Source organism: Strix uralensis, chromosome 1 (assembly GCF_047716275.1).
Source record: "Strix uralensis isolate ZFMK-TIS-50842 chromosome 1, bStrUra1, whole genome shotgun sequence".
In the NCBI taxonomy this organism is placed as follows: domain Eukaryota; kingdom Metazoa; phylum Chordata; class Aves; order Strigiformes; family Strigidae; genus Strix; species Strix uralensis.
Window position 1 is genome coordinate 104461176 of NC_133972.1, and position 20240 is coordinate 104481415.

The 20240-nt window shown below is 39.1% G+C and overlaps 1 long non-coding RNA gene across 3 annotated transcripts in view; it reads left to right on the forward strand.

The window, feature by feature from the left end:
• Positions 1-20240, forward strand: part of LOC141946364 (uncharacterized) — a 177116-nt gene that overhangs the window by 65711 nt on the left and 91165 nt on the right. For all 3 annotated transcript variants that reach the window (XR_012629817.1, XR_012629821.1, XR_012629820.1), the window contains one exon: positions 11269-11382. This is a non-coding gene — a long non-coding RNA (uncharacterized LOC141946364). The remainder of the gene's footprint in view (positions 1-11268; positions 11383-20240) is intronic.

A 20240-nucleotide genomic window follows, 5' to 3' on the forward strand; every position in this document is an offset into this window, starting at 1 on the left:
CCTAAAATTTCCTTGCAGTAGGGCACATTTCCTGGCAATGACACAGAGTTGTTCCTTCTGCTTCTTAGCTGTTGGTCAAGTGCTCAGATAATGTGAGTGAGAGGCTGGGGAACCATCATGCTGCAAAACACAGAAATACACAATCTTGATACTCTTGAGTTTTGCCTGATTCCTAGCCAAGCTTCTACACCATTTTTCTAGTGGAACCAGTTTCATTATAAGTGATTTTATTAAGGACTTGGTACACAGCATGAGCAATTCTTCCTGTGAAAGTGCTTAATGCTTGGGAGACTATGACTAAATTTGTGTGGCAAAAAGTGCCCTGGACTTCTGCACAAAAGCTTGTATTTTTTTCTTAGCAATGTCCACATTCTTAGAGAGGGGACACTTTTGCAGAAAATGGGCCATGGTGATCCTTGTGTACTTCAGTCCAAATTATACAGTGGCATATATTGCAAATCCTAACGGTAAGTATAAAAGAGTTAGCTCAGTCATGCTATCATCGTTAGGATTACCCTTTTCGAAATATGGAGCAGAGAAAACTTGCATTGTTAAAAGAGGCTTTGAATAATTGCACTGTTCAGTGGCAGCCCTTTAAGATTTGTTAAAGGTCCTGTTAGCTTCCAACAGTGCAGAATAATCAAAATGCGGAATTTCTGTTTTGATACATGGTACACTTAAAAAATAAAAGAAACTTGTCAAAGGTTTAAATTAATCTCTTTTAAAGAAGAAGCACATTTTTAAAATGAGTTGTCTCAGATATTCCGAAACTCTCTAATGGCACAATATTGGTCTTTTGAAATTTTGGGGCATATCGCTTTTGGAAAGACAGTGAGCAATCAGACTTGTAAGTATAAGCCATGCTGCTTGTTTAACTATGAACTGAAAAGCTCCCTCCCTTAATTAAATAATATATTGATAATTTATTATGAATATTCAATTTTAATGTTGCCTTCCTGGACTTGTATTAAGTTTTCCATAAACAAAATCTGGGGATTTTAGTGAGGTGTCCCAACAACGGGAGAAGTATCACTAGTAGATTAATAGCCAGAATGCAGCTGGAAGTTCCCCCAGCCTGTCAGTAATTTAACTGGGATTTTTACTAATCTTTAGCAGTTTTAAACTACTATGCAGACAATAGTATACAGCTAGAATTAGTAAAACCTATGAAGAAATTCCACAGTGTGTGATACACATAATAAGCTTAAACAGATTTGGCTTAGAATAAGTTGTTAATTGACAGCATATGACTGCCTAAAATCACACAGCTGCTTTGCAAACCATTCAGACAAGCAGTTCTAAATTAATACACATCTAATTCATTATTTATGTAACAAATTATCTCCTTTCACAGTTAACAATAAGGAAAAGCATTTCCAAACGGGTCATCACTATAGCTGGCCATAGGCTTATATGGGATGCCATTTTCAAGGGCTGGAGAGAGTTGGCAACTGCTTAGAAAAAAACTGAGTTCATATTGGAGCTGGCCTTCATCTCACATCTCAGAAGGAAAGGAGCATAAATAAATAAATATTTTTCCAACTGCTTAGCTATATTTATTTTCCACTGCCTCCCTGCCTACAGCAACACGGATGTCCCCTGAGCTCTTGAACCTGTTCATTTCCCATCCGCTACCTGTCCAATTGAAGCAGCACTAATTATCCCAGAAGGCTTTGCTCCTGTCAGTTAAGACAGAAAAAGCACTCAAAGCCCTCTGAAGATGCACCAGGGCCATCACAGGCAACAGGTTCTGGAGCTCCTGGTGAAACACATCTAAAACCTGGAGTCACAGCCTGGAGCCGAGGAGGACCATTGAAGTGGAGCAGCAGGGGTGGTACTTAAGAGGCCTAATATGCAGCAGCATCTGAGAAACTCATTATTACAGACACATGCACTTCTGACCTAATTACAGTTAGATTTATTTCTCTTCTGCATGTAATGTATATTGCTTTGTTCCTGGTGTTGCTGTACCCTCCATAATTTTTATTTATCTCCTAAAATTGTTCTCTGCAGGTCTGTTCCTTTTCATTAAGGCCTTTTCTCATAGCTCATACATTTTCCAGTTCTCTACAGACTTTTCCAGATTTGTAGTTTTGGAGGATAATCCTGCAATTCAAATGGGAGAATTCAGATATATGGTCTTTCCATGCTATGAAGAACTGACACCTCAGGGTCTGCTGGTGATCACCCACGAGCAGTCTGAGCACTAATCAGATAATTTTATAGGCCTAGGAAAAAAAATGACTTTAAATAACAAATAGTAAAATTATATTAAAATTGTAAAAGCCTCCTTCCCATTTAATTATTTGTCAAAATATAAAAGCTATTCCACCCACTCTCTCCACATAGGACCTGTATAAACCATAGCATGACGTTCAGACAGATGTGGCTGATGTGCCAGAACTCACCCTACCCATGAGTAAAGCCATTAAGAATGAAGAAATCTTTCAGGGACAGGGCAGATACAAAGGGGGTAATAAAACACTCCCAGTATAGCAGTGTCATATTTTTACCTCCTCTGAGCTGTGGAAAAAAAGTGGAAGAGCAGATGCTCCTATTGGGGCAGCTACTTGGGGCCTTTGCTCTCAATCTGACAAGAGCCAAATACGGGATGAAGTGTGTGACAAACGAGAGGCATAAAAGTATTCATGCAGGAAACTTGCGACGTTCTGGGATTCACTCCCTTCCTATAAATAATTCATTTTGTAGCTGGAGACTCTGTTTATGACATGTGTAAGATTGGCAGGAAAATATAAGATGGACCACGTGATTGTAGAGCTAGTTGAAAAATGAGAATTCAAGTTCAGGGGAAAAAAAAAGTGGGAGATTTGGAAATTTGTTTTCATTCCATGTTGGAAAAGAACATGAGACTTTGAAACATATTTTTCTTGGTGTAAAACCTAAAAAAAGAGCTATTCTCAGAATAGCAATACTAGAGGCACTCATGTGAAATGAAATACTTGCTCCACAATGAAATTCCTTCTGTCTGATATAGACAGGAACTTGCACCTGTGGCTTCCACGTCCCAGTTCAACAGTCACTTGGGGAATAGTTTCTGCTTCTCTCTCTCACATTTGGATCATAAATTTAATCCCAAATCCAAGGGAAAAATGTTGAAATTAAAACATGTCTGGAAAAAGAACTGGGTTTGATGAACTTGGTATTTCGGAATGAAAACGGTAGAATAATTTGTTGATATTGCTTGTGCAGCTACACATGCGATATCTTTGCTCAGTGCTCAGTTTAGCTCAAAGAGCTTATTAACACTTGGTAAGATCTGTTCCTAGGATAAAATTAATAATTAAGGGTTTTTTTTTTTTTAGCTCCTGTTATTGTTAGCTTTTATAATAGCACCATGTTATTTTCCTTCTTCATCTGGATATTTTAAAAAATACTGTTTCTCAAAATGAAAGTTCATATTAAATCTGGACTACAGACTAATACTGAGAACAAGATTTGTTTTAAATTGTTTTATTAAAGATGACTAACTGTTGGAAGGAAATATGGTGTCTTCAATAGAATATTATGAATTCCTTACTCTACCATGTATAGCTCTTCTAATAAAGATATTTTTCTTGGCGTTGCCTGCTGTATGATGCTGTTGTTCAGTTTTAATTTTCCAAACCATAAAAAGCTGTGCTATAGCCTTTCAAGAACACCTCGGTAATGGTGCTGAACACTGAAGATGTATACAAGGAAGTATTTAATGCATGACATTTAAGATCCTGTAATGCTCAGCTGCCCATTACAGGTACCCTCTTTGTCCCATATGCTGCTCCCCTGCCAAAGGGGGATATAGGGCCACAGCTCAGCTGCCCCCATTTACACTCAGCCTTGATCAGAGAGGTAAAAAAATGCCCTTGGCAGGATAGAGAGGCATCTGTGATATAAGTCTTTGATCTTTCTCTGACTCTACTGCCTTGATGACACCCTCATCAGTGGGATGGACAGAAAAAAAGAGAAAGCTACCAGAAAGTGCAGCCAAAGGTGTACTAAGAAAGAAGTGAATTGAGCAGATCAGTAGCTCAAGGAACAATTGCAGACTTCCAAATGAAGGAAAAGTTATTCTGCAAGATAAACTCACTTGTGCTGAATCCTCCGTAACAAACTGATGGGAAAATATGTCTCAGTGCTAAATGTTAATTATCTGACTAATGCATGAGTGTCTTGACCCACTTGTCCACAGCTTGCTAATGCATAGGTGTACTCAGCTATGGCCCTTTGGTACAGTTGTATGATGATCCACATAGAAGTCTGTAAGGTTGTGTGTTCTTACCTGAATAGGCCACAGATTGGTTCAGTTTGCTGAAACATGCAGTTCTCTCTGTCACATGGAATAAGGTAACAATGAGGATTTAGGACAGCAAAAATATGAGTATTTAACAGGAAAAGAGCCCTTAAAACTTGAACAAATTGGCAGCATTAGCACGGAGGGAGTTCAATGACAAAGTACACTTGTCTTCCAGGCAAAAATACAAACAAAAAGAATAAAACCATATTTTATATATATAATAATAATCTTGTATTGTGGTTTAACCCCAGCCAGCAACTGAGTACCATGCAGCTGCTTTCTCACTCATCCCCCCTCCCAGTGGGACAGGGAGGAGAATCAAAAAACAGTAAAACTCGTGGGTTGAGATAAGAACAGTTTAATAACTAAAATAGAAAATAATGTAATTATTAATAACAAAAGCAATAACAATAATATTAATAAAGAAAAGGAATACAACAAAAAGAGAAATAAAACCCAAGAAAAAAGACAATGATGTACAATGCAATTTCTCACCACCCACTGACCAATGCCCAAGCAGTGATCCACCCCTCCCAGCTAACAACCCCCCATACACTAAGCATGACGTCCTGTGGTATGGAATATCCCTTTGGCTAGTTTGGGTCGGCTGTCCTGGCCGTGCTCCCTCCCAGCTTCTTGTGCACCTGCTCACTGGTAGAGCATGGGAAACTGAAAAATCCTTAATTTAGGATAAGCACTACTTAGCAACAACTGAAACATCACTGCGTTATCAACATTATTCTCACACTGAATCCAAAACACAGCACTGTACCAGCTACTAGGAAGAAAATTAACTCTATCCCAGCTGCAACCCGGACATCTTGATATTGGGGAATACAGATGTGTTCATAAAGGAAAAGCTTTTCACTGTCTCACTGAGAAGAGAGTGAGAAACATTTGCCAGGAATAATGCCTGAAACACTAGGACAGCTGATAAAAAAACTCTTTCTTGACAAGCACTGAAACTCCACTGAGAATGAGAAATTAGAAAAACATTTTCCTTAAGCCCAGAACCAAGATGCTGAAGATGGCACAGAAACTTATATCACAGAGCTGAGGCTCCCAGCACCCGCATTTAGCTTTGGAACTACAGACATTTGGTTAATTAGAGACAGCACCATACGTGAGGCACACAATATCATCTCCCACTGCTAGGCAGTGAGCAATGCCAGCCAACCGATTTGGTTGTAGTACGCTGCCAGATCCTCTTCAGCATGACAGAAAACCAGCTCTGTTGTCCAGCATCCTGACAGAGCATGAAATATCTTTTAGGGAGATGGACTGTGAGTGAGGGAGCTTAAGATGGAAAAAGGCCAATGAAATTTCTAAAATTCAGCCTTTGTGAAGCAAGGAATTGGCGACCAGAAGCTAACAGCCTGCAGAGACAATGCATCTCAATGTTCACAGAAACTAATCTTCACATTAGCAGAGATGAGAGATAAAAAGAGGTTAGAGGTAAGCTACAGGATCTGCACTGAACCCAAACCACTAAGCAATAAGTTATAAAATATTGCAATCAAGTGCAGGCTGGCTACCTGATTTATTCAGGGAAAAAAAAAGGTTTGTTGTTTATGTTAAGGATGAGTTTTACCCTGTGAACTATACAGACCAGCTCTGACAACCTGTGCCACATCATTTAGCAGGTACCATTACGCAGCCATTTCTATGAGTAACAGTTCATCCCAAGAGCTATTCCGGTGCTATCTATACTCTTGGGGAGGGCTATTGCCTACAGCTGCCTAGGAAATTTTGGATAAGGTATTTTTAAACCAATTCAACAAAATCAAACCAGGCTTTGGCAAAACATCATGTTGAAATGCTTTTGTGAGGATGAAGGCAAAATCCCATTAAACTGTTGCCTGGCTTCTCAGCCACTGATCGAACAAACAGCTTGTGGGTCCAAGGTGATGACACCCTTGAGACTGGATAACCCACCGCTTTTGGACAATACTGTCAAATCCCTTGGAGGGAAAGCAGAGAGCCTGAGAGTCCACTGCAAACGAGAGATGTCTGTATTGGCAGTAGAGATGCTGCCACAGCTCTCGAGGACTCAGCCAAGGGCTTCGAGGTGGAAGGGTGATCCTTGTGCCTCCAGGGAACTTCCAAGGCTCATGCAGCTGTGGGAATTGCCTGGGAAGCTGCTCTCAGGTCCTAGGTAAGCACAAAGACTTCCCAGGAGTTAAGATGGCTCTGCACTCCACATCATTCTAGAAAAAAGAGAGAGAAATATTTTAATTTTTCTTTGAGGAACAGACAATCATCCCCCTCCCCCGTCATGTATTTTTTCATTTGAGCCCTGAACTGTAATGTATTGTCAGTCTTGTATAAAGTGCCTGAGGTGGGGGAGACCTTTCTCATGGAAGTGCAGTCCTGAGTTTTTATTGCTTTTACTCTAAGACAATATTCAGAGACAATACTCTGCTTATCTTTAAGCAGATAGCAAAACTACCCAATGCAGGAAAAATGCAGCCAACGGGGACTGATACTGCCTCTATCAAGCACCTGTTGCCTTCTGAGAGACTGGTCCAGACAGAGTCTAAGAGCCACTATGGGAGTGCCCATGTCAAAAGGTGTAAAGGAAGCCCATGGATTTATTAAGATGAACGACAATTTTGAAATTTTTATGTTGGAAGTCCTGTCAACCTTTGAGCCACCCCCACAATAATATTAAATTACAGACATTTGGAAATGCAAAGAAACGCTTGGATATTGTGCTCTTTCCAAATAGCTCCAGCTCTTAAAGGCAGCTAGTGCTATAAAGCCTCAAAAAAAGGGGTAAGAAGGAAAAGCAGGAATTGCCCTGATGCAGACCTGGCAGTTTGTGGTTGCTAACAAAACTCTAAGCAACCATGGCAGCAACCACAATCAAAAAATGAGCTACTGAGTGTGCTCTGGGAAGTGAAATGATGTCACCAGCTCACCATTGGGTACAGCTTGGATGTACCATTTAGCTCAAGTCATTTAAAAGCATCATGAAGAAGCTAAGCAACTACCCAAGAGAGAATGCTGTTGACACTCTGGGACTGTGGCACTGCTGAAACTGGGTGGAATTTCTCTAACAAACCCTATTTTCACTGAAAAATGCCATTCACTTCTGCCTGAAACATCTCTGCTTTGGCAAACATTCCCTTCCCACTGCCTTTATCAATAGCATTACAGAATCACAGAATCGTCTAGGTTGGAAAAGATGGTGAAGATCATCTAGTCCAACCATTAACCTAACACTGACAGTTCCCAACTACACCATATCCCTAAGCAGTATGTAAGTACAAGAACATCCTGTGGTTGCATTTCTCCTTTATACAACTGCCCCATGTTCCTAAGGTGGGTACTGTGATTGCCCCTGTGTTTGGTTTGTGTGTGTGGTGGAGGTTTTTGGTACTAGCAGAGGGGAATACAGCAGTGGCCCTTGTGAGAAGCTTTTTGAAGCTCCCCTGACTTCAAGTTGGACCCACCTCTGGTCAATTAGTGATGGTGGCTGTGCCTCTGTGATAACATTTTTAAGGAGGGGAACCTGGGAGGAGGAGTTGGAGTTGTGAGGATGAGTTGTGAAGGAGACACCAATACAAACACCAAGGTCAGTGAAAGAAAGGAGGAGGAGGAGAGAAGGTTTGACGGAGCAGAGACACCCCTGCAGCCCATGGTGAAGACCATGGTGAGAGGGCAGGCTGTGCCCCTGCCACCCATGGAGGTCCACGGTGGAGCAGATGCCCACCTGCAGCCCGTTTCAGACCCCACACCGGAGCAGGTGGCTGCATCTGAAGAAGACTGTGACTCTGTGGGAAGCCCGTACTGTTGTAGTTTGGCACTGGGAAGACTGCATCATGCAGGGGGCACCCACACTGGAGCAGCTTGGTAGGAGTTGCAGACCATGGGAAGGACACATGCCAGAGAAAGTTTATGGAGGACTGTCTCCTGTGAGAGGGACACCATGCTGGAGCAGGGGAAGAATGCGAGGAGTCCTTCACCTGAGGAGGAAAGAGCAGCAGGACTGAATGCACCCCCCATTCCCTACTCCCCCATGCCGTTGAGGAAAGCTCAGCCTGGGAAGAAAGGAGGGGTGGGGAGAAGGTGTTTTTAAGATGTGGTAATACTCTCACTGTCCTACTCTGTTTCTTAAGTGCTGTTGTTGTTGGTGTTTGAATTAAATTGATGTTGTTTTTCTTCCCCTAAGAAGAGTCTGTCTTTTGACCATGACTATAATGGGTGAGTCACCTCTCTCTATCCTTATCTTGATCTCTGAGCATTTTTCTTTATTTTTTCCTTCCCATTCCTGAGGCGGAAGGGGTGAGTGAGCACCTGTGTGGTGCTCAGTTGCCTTCTGGGCTCAAACCAAAACATCTTTGTATACCCAGGCATTTATCTCTCTCACTCCTTTCTAAATAATCAGGTCCTAGCAGAAATGCTTTGCCTTAGTTATTGAGTGACTCACTGTGACTCTCCACTATTGAATTTAATCTGATTTTATTAAAATAGTACTTTCTACCAAGAGTCCAAATTCTTTTCTTTATTGACAGTTCTTCCCCACATTTTGTCATCAGTACCTCTAATTAGCTCTCTCCTGCTTCTTGTGGCAAGACAATTAATGAACAAGCTGAATGAATAGAGAAGTATCCTAGAACAAATCCATAAGAAACTCATACTATTCCTCACTTCAGCCAGATACATCCTCTTTCAATACTACTCATTGCTGTGTTCTTTTTACCTCTATTTTATTCGGTTCAGAGTTTTTCTAGTCATCATTCCCTTTTTCCACTTAGGTAATAATTTCCCATCTTTAGCTGTACCAACCACTTTATAGCAATCTGAGTAAACATGGTATATTTCATTCCCATTCTCTTTTTTAAAGAATTATGTCACTAATTAAATAAGACTATGTAGTTGTGCGATACAGTCCACATTAGCTAAATCCATGTTGCATTCTATCTCCTTTTCTATTTATCTCCATTTTATTAACCATTAATTTCTTCTAAACTCCATTCTAATGTCTAATGTATTATGGCAATCATCTTAACGGATATAGACTTGTCTGGGCACATTTTTCACCCCTTCATCCTCAAACATAGACACTACATATGTTGTAATTCAATCAGATGGTATTATGCCAAACACTGTGATACTGTAAATGCTAGTTGTGAGTGCCATTTTTCTCAGAATACTGGAATGGAGATTAACAAGTTAATTTTTCTTCTTCCCCACTCTTGCCATCACTTAAATCTTGCAGTTTTTCTTTCACTTAAGATGAGGTGACTTCTATTTCCACGAATCCCATTCCCGTTCACCATCCCCCCATACTGGTAATCTTCATAATTTTTGAGAAACTAAGGTAGACAATTGATTTAGTTTGGGGACCATATCTCAGCTATCTTTAATCTCCACCTAATTGTCATTGCATTCATGTTCCCCTTCTTCTTACTACCCTCTCGCATTTTTTGCTGAGTCTTTTAAAACTCATGCAGCAAGAATTTTATTTTCCAATATTATTTGCAAAATTTAACACAGCAGAATTTTTTACAGTGATTTTATCATTTTATCTTGGCAGTTCTGACCTCTAAAAGACATCTTTTTGTTTCTTGATCAGTTATTTTCTATTGTTAAGATATATTTTTGGGCATGATTGTTCGCCATTCAGGCACAAAAGTCTTCCTTGGGTGTAAGATTTTACCAGTTCTGTAGGACACAAATTCCAGGTGAATTTGTCAAACCTACTTCTTACTCCTTGCCACCAGCAAGCCAAGTGTCTCATAAAACATCACAAATTTCAGCATTGCAATTGGCAGTTATTGACAGTCTCAGTGGAGAGGACAATGACTAGATTGGCAAGGAAAATGAATTAATTTGTCATTCTGAGTGGATCTTCTGTAACAAGGCTAAAGGAATTTGGCAGCTCATAATTGGAAATCTTGTTTTTTGCTGGCAGTACTCTATCTATACAGTGAACGATGCAAAGGCTTCAGAGGTAACCCTCTGGTGCTCGTTACTAATTAAACAGATAAAAATACTAGCCAAGAAATATCAATTCAGCTAATGAGAAACAAAAACCAGAATGTGAAGCACCCTCTGTCTTGGAGTTCACCATATCTTGAATAACCTTCTCATCTGCAGTTCGGAGAGAGCCCTGTAATAGGAGCAAGACTTAAAATTGGCCCTCAACTGTTTCTCACAAGCACGGTGTTTGAACTAGTAATTTCATGGGTCAGAGGGAGGTTTTACCAGATGCACAGATTTCAGTGCTTTGTGAACAACTACTGTGTTTAGAAATGTGGCAACAGGTTTTTTTGATGGTTTCAATTAGATCTATCCATTGGGTCTTGCTGAGAAAGGTTTAGTCTAACAAGCAGGGTCTATACAGCATGCAACATGGGCAAATCCCTTTGGAGGCCATTTAAGAAAGATTGTAACCATTTTCTTCTACAGGCTGTTTACTTGCAAAGTATTTCCTTAGTTGTTAAAGCACTGCTAAGCTACACATATATTTGTTCTGTAGTTTCTACCAAAGCCAGTGACAGCAGCTGTGAGATTTCTGTCTTATGCTATAATGGCAAATGGAACAACTGGTGATTTTATACTCTGTAGGACTCTTCTCTCAAATTGTCTTATTTAGAAAAGAAAATTACATGTTTTACAGTTTTAAGTGCAAAGACTGGGAACAGTTGCCCTTTAAATTAATTCCTCCTTTCCTTCTAGTTCTGGAGGGTGATTTTCCCTTCTGTCCCTTGGTACTGCGTATCTTTCTGGAGAATACTTTTGCCTCTTTATTTCCTTTCAGATTCCTTTTTGTTCCACGCTTGCTCTTTGCCATCTTCTGGTATTGAAGCTCTCTCTGTTCAACCCCACAGTTCCAGGCAATGTTCAGGTTTACCTCTATTTCAGTGTCGCAGTCCTCTAAGTCGTTACCTCATGCTCTTTAGCTTACATGTTGCTTTCTGAACTTTGTTTCTTGCGTCACGGTATGTATCTTCTTTTTTACCTTGCAGACCAGAGCGAGATGCCTGTAGGAGTCACAACAGAATGAAGATGGAGCTTTTCAATGTCTGCTTACACACCACCTGACAACCTGCCTCCTTAAAGCTAGAACTAATACATACATGGTAAGAATAAGGATAAACAAACAAAGACTTTATATAATTTCATGTTTTCTGTGGATCACTTGATGACTTGAGAATGAACACAGTTGCTACTGAGGTGTGGCTTATGCTGTTTAACTTACTGATAAATCATCTAGAAAAGGTCACAATTTGGTGACAGTTTGCTGATGATAATTTATGGCTGTGAAACTGAAAGTCAGCTGTAAAAGAGGTGCAGAAGTTTCTCACAGTACTGAATTACTAGATAAACGGAGATGTGAATTGCTATAGATGAATGTAAAATAATGTGCATGGAACAAAAATACGAATGCTGCATGTATCATGAGTTGACCATTACCGTCCAGAAACAAGATCTTGGGGTTTTGATGAATATCTCTGTGAAAACATGGACATAACACATTCATTCAGCAGCAGACAAAGCAAAAAAAAGGAAATTGAATGTTAGGAATTCTGAAGAAAGTAATATAAACCAAGACTAACATTATTCTGCCACCACCTGATGGTGATGAATCCCTGAGGCATGTACAGCTTGAACACCCTGTGTACTTCTGGTTGCTCCATCTCAAAAATAAAATGATAGAACTGCAAAAGGCTCAGACAAGGGCAGAAAGGACAATCAAAACTCTGGGATGGTTTCTGAGCCACACAGGAACCACAGAGCAGACTAGAGAGATGGCTGAGGGGGTACACAACAGACATCTACTAAATCATGAGTGCCATTAAGAGGATAGAAGGGGAACTGTTTGTCCTCTGTTTTACTTCTCTACAAGACCTAGGAGTGAAAACTATCAAATAGTAAGTGCAAAGCAGATGATGGGAGATTGTTCTTGTAACACAGAATTAAAGTGTGGAATTCCCTGATACAGAACGTTGTGTGTGCTAAAAGTTCATATGGTTTGAATGGTGTTTGGACAATTTTATGGAAGAGACTGTTAAATCCCACTTTGCTTGTCCCATACTTGCACTCTTGCTAGGAATATACCACGGGTTGTTGTCAGCATCTACTGAATTAAACTGAACACTGGCCTGATCTGATCTGTCCGCTTTATCTAAATGACTCTGGTCATCTTAGTACACAAATTATTCTCATCTTGAGGGAACAGGGACTGTGATGCTTATTTTTTGCTGCAAAACATTTCTCATATTTGGAGAATATTTTATTTAAGTAACCAGCCACTAACAGCAACCAGAAAAGTTGTGAAAACTGGAATCAAGCTTGTAAGTGCCTATTTGGTACATCAGACTGTTTCTAGAAAGGGCTTAGTACTACCCTCTGCATTTCAAACTGGGCGACCTAATAACAGGCTTGTGGCACAGAGAAAAATCAGTGAAAGAGTTGCTGTCAGGTCTCTACACTGATGGGCAGGTGAGACTGGGAACAAAGGAAAGATGGTGCTCATGCTCTTCACTTTCACTAAGCTGGAGGGAATACCTCATGTTATGGGCAAACCTCGAACAAACTGTATTACTGGGGGCAAATGGTGTGTTTGACCAAAAGACAGAAGCAGGTGATCACAGATTTGAACAGCAGAAATGACAAGCTCATGCCTTCACATTACTGCATGACTGGAATCTATTAAAGAGCCTTGTGAAAGAGGAAAAGCTCCCATCAGTCAATTCCTGTGCTAACATTAGTGATAGATATTTTTGTTCTAGGTTATGACTGAAACTCTAGGAAATGTGAGTTGCCTACCAGTGTTAGAAAGACACTAGATTTTTAAAGGATTCATCTCCCAAACAGAAGTTGTACATAAATTATGTATTTGCTCATACAGGCTCTTACATATTATTATTTTCTGAATGAATATATGAGGCTTCATTCACACTTGGAGTAAATGTATAAAACCATATTGCCTTGAATTATATTTGAGTTCATCCAAGTAAATTAAAGTAAAATAATATAAATAATTTGCAATAAACAAACGAAATAGTAGATTAGATTGTGACTGGATATCATTAGAGACTGCTTTTTCCCTTAATGAAAACCTGCAATATCTGTTAGCCCCTCTTTTAACTAGGAAAGCTGACAGACAGTTCTCTGTGAGAAGTCTCAGCTTTATAAGGTGATTTATTTCAGGACATGAGAACACAACTATGTTGACCCCTCCAGTGACGCATGGCCCATTTGTTCTCTCATCCTCTATTTAGAGGAGAAATGGATATGTGGGTGTTTCTGAAAATCAAAATGCAGATCAACTCACCAGGCAGAACTCAGATAGAAAGATGGATGACTTTTGTAGGCTTAGGTCTTTTTCTAAATACCAGGTTAGGTTCCAGTTGAGTCTGCTGTGGAAGACAAAAAGTGGATTTTCTATACATCTTGCAGATCTATTGCAGTTTCCAAGGAGGGACTGGTTTTACACATGGTACCAGTCATATTTAGTTCCTTATTCTGGCACTTTCTGTAGAATTACATGTGCCTTTTAAATAAAAACTTAAGAACCCTGCCCTACAAGCTACAAAAACACAGATGGTTGACCTCTTTGACATCACTGACTTAATTTGTTTGTGAAATGCTGCTCATTCACCCTTCAAATTCTGTCTCACCTTTTCTCAGTACCTTCCTAATTTCCAGCCATGACTGTCAATGTACATGATATGTACCATATTCCTTTCCATTAGCATTGCTTTTTCTGCATTGCCAATTCTTGAAGTTATAAAAATGTGGCCAAAATGAGGAGGTAAAAGTGAGCCATTTCAAGGCCTTTGTCTTTGGCTGCCTTTCTCATATGTAAGACATCTCTGGCCGAAATAGTAAGTGGCATGAAGAGAAAAGCAGACTCCATGCTGTTTCTAAAGCTCTCTGTCCCATGAATGACTTCTTTAGCTTCCAAATAGTGTTTTAACTACCTTCTTGATTCTTTATAATGTTTCTAAGGAATATTTCCATCCTAAATATCCCTTGGTGGGACACTGAGTTTGACCATGAGAACAAGTTTTGGAGCCATGTGAGCATAGCTGCCATCATCTGGCCCCCTACTGTACGTTCTTAGTAGGACTGCTGAATTTTCTTTTCCAATTTCATGTTTTAGGTTGAAGGAGTTTCCTTTTCTCTGGATATTTCTGAGCTTGCTTCTGAGAACAGATTACTTCAGATGTCACAAATTTTTTTCCTTAAACTGTGCCCCTGTGTTACATTTTACCAGTTAATATGAGAAAGGACATAAAACATTGTCAGAAGGTAACAACTGGCATTAATTCTGTTTCCAAGAGTCATTCACTTTCACTGACCATGAGACTGAGAGTGTGAAATGACTGCAGAAGCAAAGGAGAAAGCACAGCAGTAGTTGCTTTCTAGCTGTTTTTAATAATTGCAGTTTTCTTGTTCTTTAAGCAATTCCTTCCTACTTCTTCAAATGTGAGCAATACCAAGAGGGGGGAACAGGGTCGAAAATATTTGTTCCTTTCTACCTTCATGGGCTGAACCAGAAAACAGAAGACGGTAGGATTAAGATATGTTATAATGAGGGGTGCCCATTTCTCGTCTGAGAGAATTACCTGAAAAAAATTCTTCACCCTCCCCTGAGACAAAATTTCTCCCTAAACCCCACCAAGGATGGCGGCAGGGTGGAAGAACACCCAGCCAAAACTATGCTTAATGGATCAACTGCAGGACATAATCAGCAGTAATAGAAACACACAAGATGAAATAAAGCAGCATGTAAGAAGACAGTGAGCGTTAGCTCTCCTTTTAGCTGGAAGTATGTGTGCATATACTTGGATTTTTTGGAAGACGTTCAAAGAGTTTCTCTGTTTTTAGAAAAACACACATGTTGCTTCCCATTATCCAGGAATGTTTCTTTTCTTGGGCCAATTTCTTCTGTGCATGAGGTGAATATAGGAAAACCTCCAGGTAAGGTGTTTAAAGTAATGAAAACGTAGAACCTGAACCAATTTTTACAATGGTTTCATATATTTTTCTACTGTTTTAATCCACTTAAGGACTAGTTTGAGTAAGGAACACTTAAAACATTTGCTTAACACATCTTGCAAAAGATACATCATAATGTAAAATGTTGTTCTGTGATATTCCAAGATGAACAAGTACTAAAGTGTTCCTGTAATACATTTACTTCTTGTTTTTTCACATAAAGAATAAAAGTGACTTGCAAAAGCATATTTTCAGTGTAATTACATGTGATTCTTCTCCAGTATGCCTTTTCCTGAAGGTAGATAAAACTAATCCAACCTTATTTGACCGGTTTTTCTTTAACCTACAATTCAGCCCATGGCTTTGCATTTGCTGTTCCTCCTCTACACCTCCCTTCCTCTTCCTCTTTGCTTTTCTTTTCCCCTTATTCTTATGACTTTCCAGTTGAATCACTCCAGTTTCTCCTCCATTCTCTACTTTTGTCTCTTTCTCATACCTCAGTATCTAGCCCAGAAAGCCCCAAATTTTGCTTTGTACATGCATCCATTCTTTATTTATTTTTCCTGCATCTTCCATGTCAAAACAATTTCCTCTTCCAGTAGACATGCTACATTCCTTAACAGAAAGTACTACTCCTCAACAGCAGTTGAGAGTTTCTCCATGTGAGTAGTTAAGTTGCTTATTTGAGTTCTCAATACGTACAGAGTCTGTTATTACAATTTTTGTAGCTTATTTTCACTTTGGATTTTCTCCATTCAGTACTCAAAAACACCCTTTGTTTGCTTGATCTTAGCACGTACTTCTAAAAGACCAATGAAGTCTTCACAATTTATATTCACTTTCTTCCCTCTTGTCTTTTCCTTAACACTTTCTTAATATTTTCTCCATCTGCTCTGATAAACCTGTTTTCCTCTCTTTCCTAGTTTTCCTTGTTCACATTCCTGACTTTTGAATCAGATGGTGGGTGATTCATTTGACCTACTTGAGGTGTGTATAGCAGAGCGAGATGAATTGCACCACAGAATTGCCTGTTTCTCTTTATTGCCATTAACTACAAAGGGATACTGAATGACTAGTTCAGATACAAATAACTACAAAGTTAGAGGAAATCTATTGCATTCTTTTGCCCAAATAAATCCAGAAAGCAGAGAAAACTCAATGTATCAGACTGCCCTGTTTCAGTCTGGGCTGAATGTGGAAGTACTTAAAGAATTCACTCATTCTACCAAGTGTAGAGCTGGACTGGTTGGGGGGCGGCAAATAGGATGAACTGGTTAGGAAGCAATGTCAGGCTGTTGAAAAGAAAGGCAAACATCTCACTGAGATGATAAAACATGGAAATGCCATGCCAAGATAACTAAACCTGCTGTTCAATCAACATGCTCCAAGTGTTAGTAAGAGCAAACTATCCAGCCTGGGCTACTTGGAAATAACAGCTATGAGGAGAAGTTGAACAACCTGGAGTAATTTATCCTAAAGAAGAAACATCTGAAGGGGGATATGACATTAGCCTTCAAATACATAAAAGATTGATGAAAAGAGGAGAGGCACAATCTGTTCCCCCTGTCCAAGGTGCACAGGAGAAGATACAAACAGCCTCAGTTGCAACAAGAAACATGATTTAGAGCACATTTTTTTTCTATATTTCTGTAACTGTCATCAGAATCAAAACCATCTTCCTCTGTGTGTGTGTGCGTGCATGTGTGTAGATGTATATATTCTAAAAACCTTTCACGTGAAAGCCAGCTGGTAAGTGCTAAGCTGTAAAACTGAGGCTCAGGTTTCAACTGGCTGGTGCCTAGGGAACAAGAAGAGCACTGTTTCTCTGATTCATAAAAGGGGTGTGTGCTTGTCACCATCTCTCTTATCCTTTTGTCTGTAGAGGAACTGGGCACAGCTTGGGGCTATCAGCTGAGAAAACAAGCCTTTAAATCATAAGCTTCAGGCAGTTAAGTGAAAAGCATCAGTGTTTGTTTTTTATAGAGGAGGGACTAGCACCTCCACCTTATTATTGTTTTAGGCTTTTATTTAATTTCATTGGGAACTCAGATACGAGCTTTTATATCCGATTGGTGTTTGAACACCTTCTCATCCGTATGTGGCTTCCACATCATAGAGACATAAAAGCCCCACAGAAATATGAGGTAGAGGGATATTAGAGAAGTGAAAGTTTTGAAATGAGAAATGAACTTTTCCCCTTCTAACACATTCAACAATATACAGGCAGAACTAGCAGGGGAGACATACTGAGGTGGATCAAAAGTGACAGAAAGACAGCTGTGTATATCTGGCACACATTTGCTGGAATAAAACAGCATCTGTATATAATAAACCTTGCAAATGTGCATTTTGGGAAGGATTCACTTTTCCAAGTTTTATTGTTTATTTCTTAGTGGTGGCTCTAACAAGCAGTGGCTGACAAATCAGTGTATTTCTGAGTTGGCAGATGTCTTTAAAGGATAATGCATATTTTCATCCTCGAGAGAAGTGGACAAGGTCTTTATTTCATAAATATTATGCAGTCATTTTTTTTGCATCCTCTTTAGACTAATTCAGTGAAGCATAAGTAAACAAGGCTGACAATGTGGCATAACTCACCTTGAAATAAAGAGATGGACATTTATTGACCACAGTAGGAAAAGTACTTGCTCTTTAAAATAATGAACATAAAGGATTGTATTCTTTGACAATGTCAATCGGCATAGCCCCTGTGATTTACATCATCTGATTATTTAGCTGATATTCTCAGCATAGGATGGGAGGAGTATTTTTTTTAACAAACCTCACCAAAAAGTGAAAAGTTTTATTCAAACTGAAGACTCAACAGTAATTATTTTTTATGTAACTTCTCCATCATTATTTATTCCTATCAGCATATTTTTGCTTGAGATAGGACTATATGTGCAAGTTTTTGGGAGCCTTTAATGGTGACAAGAGTTAATTATTAAGAAGAATGACAAAACATATCAGCCAACCTTTGATTTCTTAAAAATTATCTCTCTGACATACATACACTTCTCTTCAGAATATACATGAATGTACTTATATATACATGTTTTTTACATATGCATATTTTTTTCAGAATTTATGATTTTTTCCTGCACCTCCTCCAACATTAGTATATTATTCACAGATGTAATCTTGCAACATACTTACCATCACCTTGACATCAAAGGAAACTGACTGTAGTTACCAACTTACATTTAAGGTGCAATCTTTTATAAACAGTATATTTTGCAACTTAAACTGCTTGTCCTGTTGCCACCATAAATTTCAGTTTCTGAATAATAATAGGGATGCTAATAACCATCAGAAAGAGAAAATAAATTATTAATGGCTACTAAGAAGTAACAGAAGTTACAGAAAATGTCAAATCAAATTTTTCCTTAGTTGATAATGATAATTCATTTTTTTATTTCAAAACAACCTTTTTTCTTTACCTACTCTTATGAAATTAGTAATGGATTTCCTGTCTGCTGGCAGAAGGAACCAAATTTCTTTCTATTGAATTGATTATAATGTTATATGTGGCAGAACAACATGCTTTAGTTAAATTTCCCACAGTTTCTGAATGCTGTATTAAGAAACTTGTACAATAGGATTTTGTCTGCTATGCCCCATGAATGCTGAAGAGTCATTAGGAAGGTTTGAGAAATCTGTTTAATGAAATGATGATGATGTTAGAGAGTCCATAAGGAACTTGATAGCATACTCATGGGGAATCAGGACCCAGACTGTTCTTTCAGTAAACTGACTATTTTATACAAAAATGGAACACCTACTGCTGGAGTACCTGCAAGAACCTTTCACCAATTCACCACATAGTCTTGCTGACTATAGCTGGAAAAATGTGGTATGAGGATGGGCTCTTTCTTTGCTCCTAATTTTTTTAAAAAACTGCCACTGTCATTTATGCAAATGCCATTCCTGCTGGTGTCGTAAGTTCTGCCTTGGTCTAGAAAAATACACCCTAAAATAATATTAGGTAGAGGGACACAATGAGTACTCAAACTCTACAAGAATTAGGATTTGGTAAAAAAGTTGCTTTTTCAAACTCAAAAATTTTTAACTCAAAAATCTTATGTCAGCTAGAAAATGTCACACAAGATGAGTATTCATGTAATCAAGGAAAGTGCTTTGCAGCTGTCATGATTTAATCCCAGCCAGCAACTGCTGGTCACTCACTCCTCCTCCCCTGCCCCCCATCCTGGCCCCCAATGGGATGGTGAGGAGAACAGAAAACAAGTAAAACTTATGGGTTGAGATAAGAACAATTTAATAATAGAAATAAAAATAAGATGTAGTACTAGTAGTAATAATAATAATAATAATAATTATTATTATATAATGAAAAGGAAGATAACAAAAAGACTTTGAGATAAATGCCAGGAAAGACAAGTGATGCACAATGTAACTGCTCACCACCCACTGACTGATGCCCAGCCAGTCCCTGATCAGCGATCTGCCTCTCCTGGCCAACTCCCCCCAGTTTATATACTGGGTATGACGTCATATGTTATGGAATATTCCTTTGGCCAGTTTGGGTCAGCTGTCCTGGCTGTGTTCCCTCCCAACTTCTTATGCCCCTCCAGCTTTCTTGCTGTCAGGGCATGAGAAGCTGAAAAAACATTGACTTAGTATAAACACTGCTTAGCAACAACTAAAAACATCAGTGTGTTATCAACATTATTCTCATACTAATCTAAAACACAGCACTGTACCAGCTACTAGGAAGAAAATTAACTCCGTCCCAGAAGAAACCAGGACAGCAGTGTACTATTAGAATATTTGCAAAGGGGGCTGATCACAAGACAAAGGAGAATAGACTGGGAGACAATGTTAATTTCACCCAGATGATTTTTGATATAAGTTGTAAAAAGTTGGGTTGTTCCATAGCTGAAATATTTTGTGCTGAACAATTTTGGCTGAGACAGGAGAACAAAAATAATAACAGTGCCATGGTGTCCCCCCACCTTCCTCTGGTGTAATG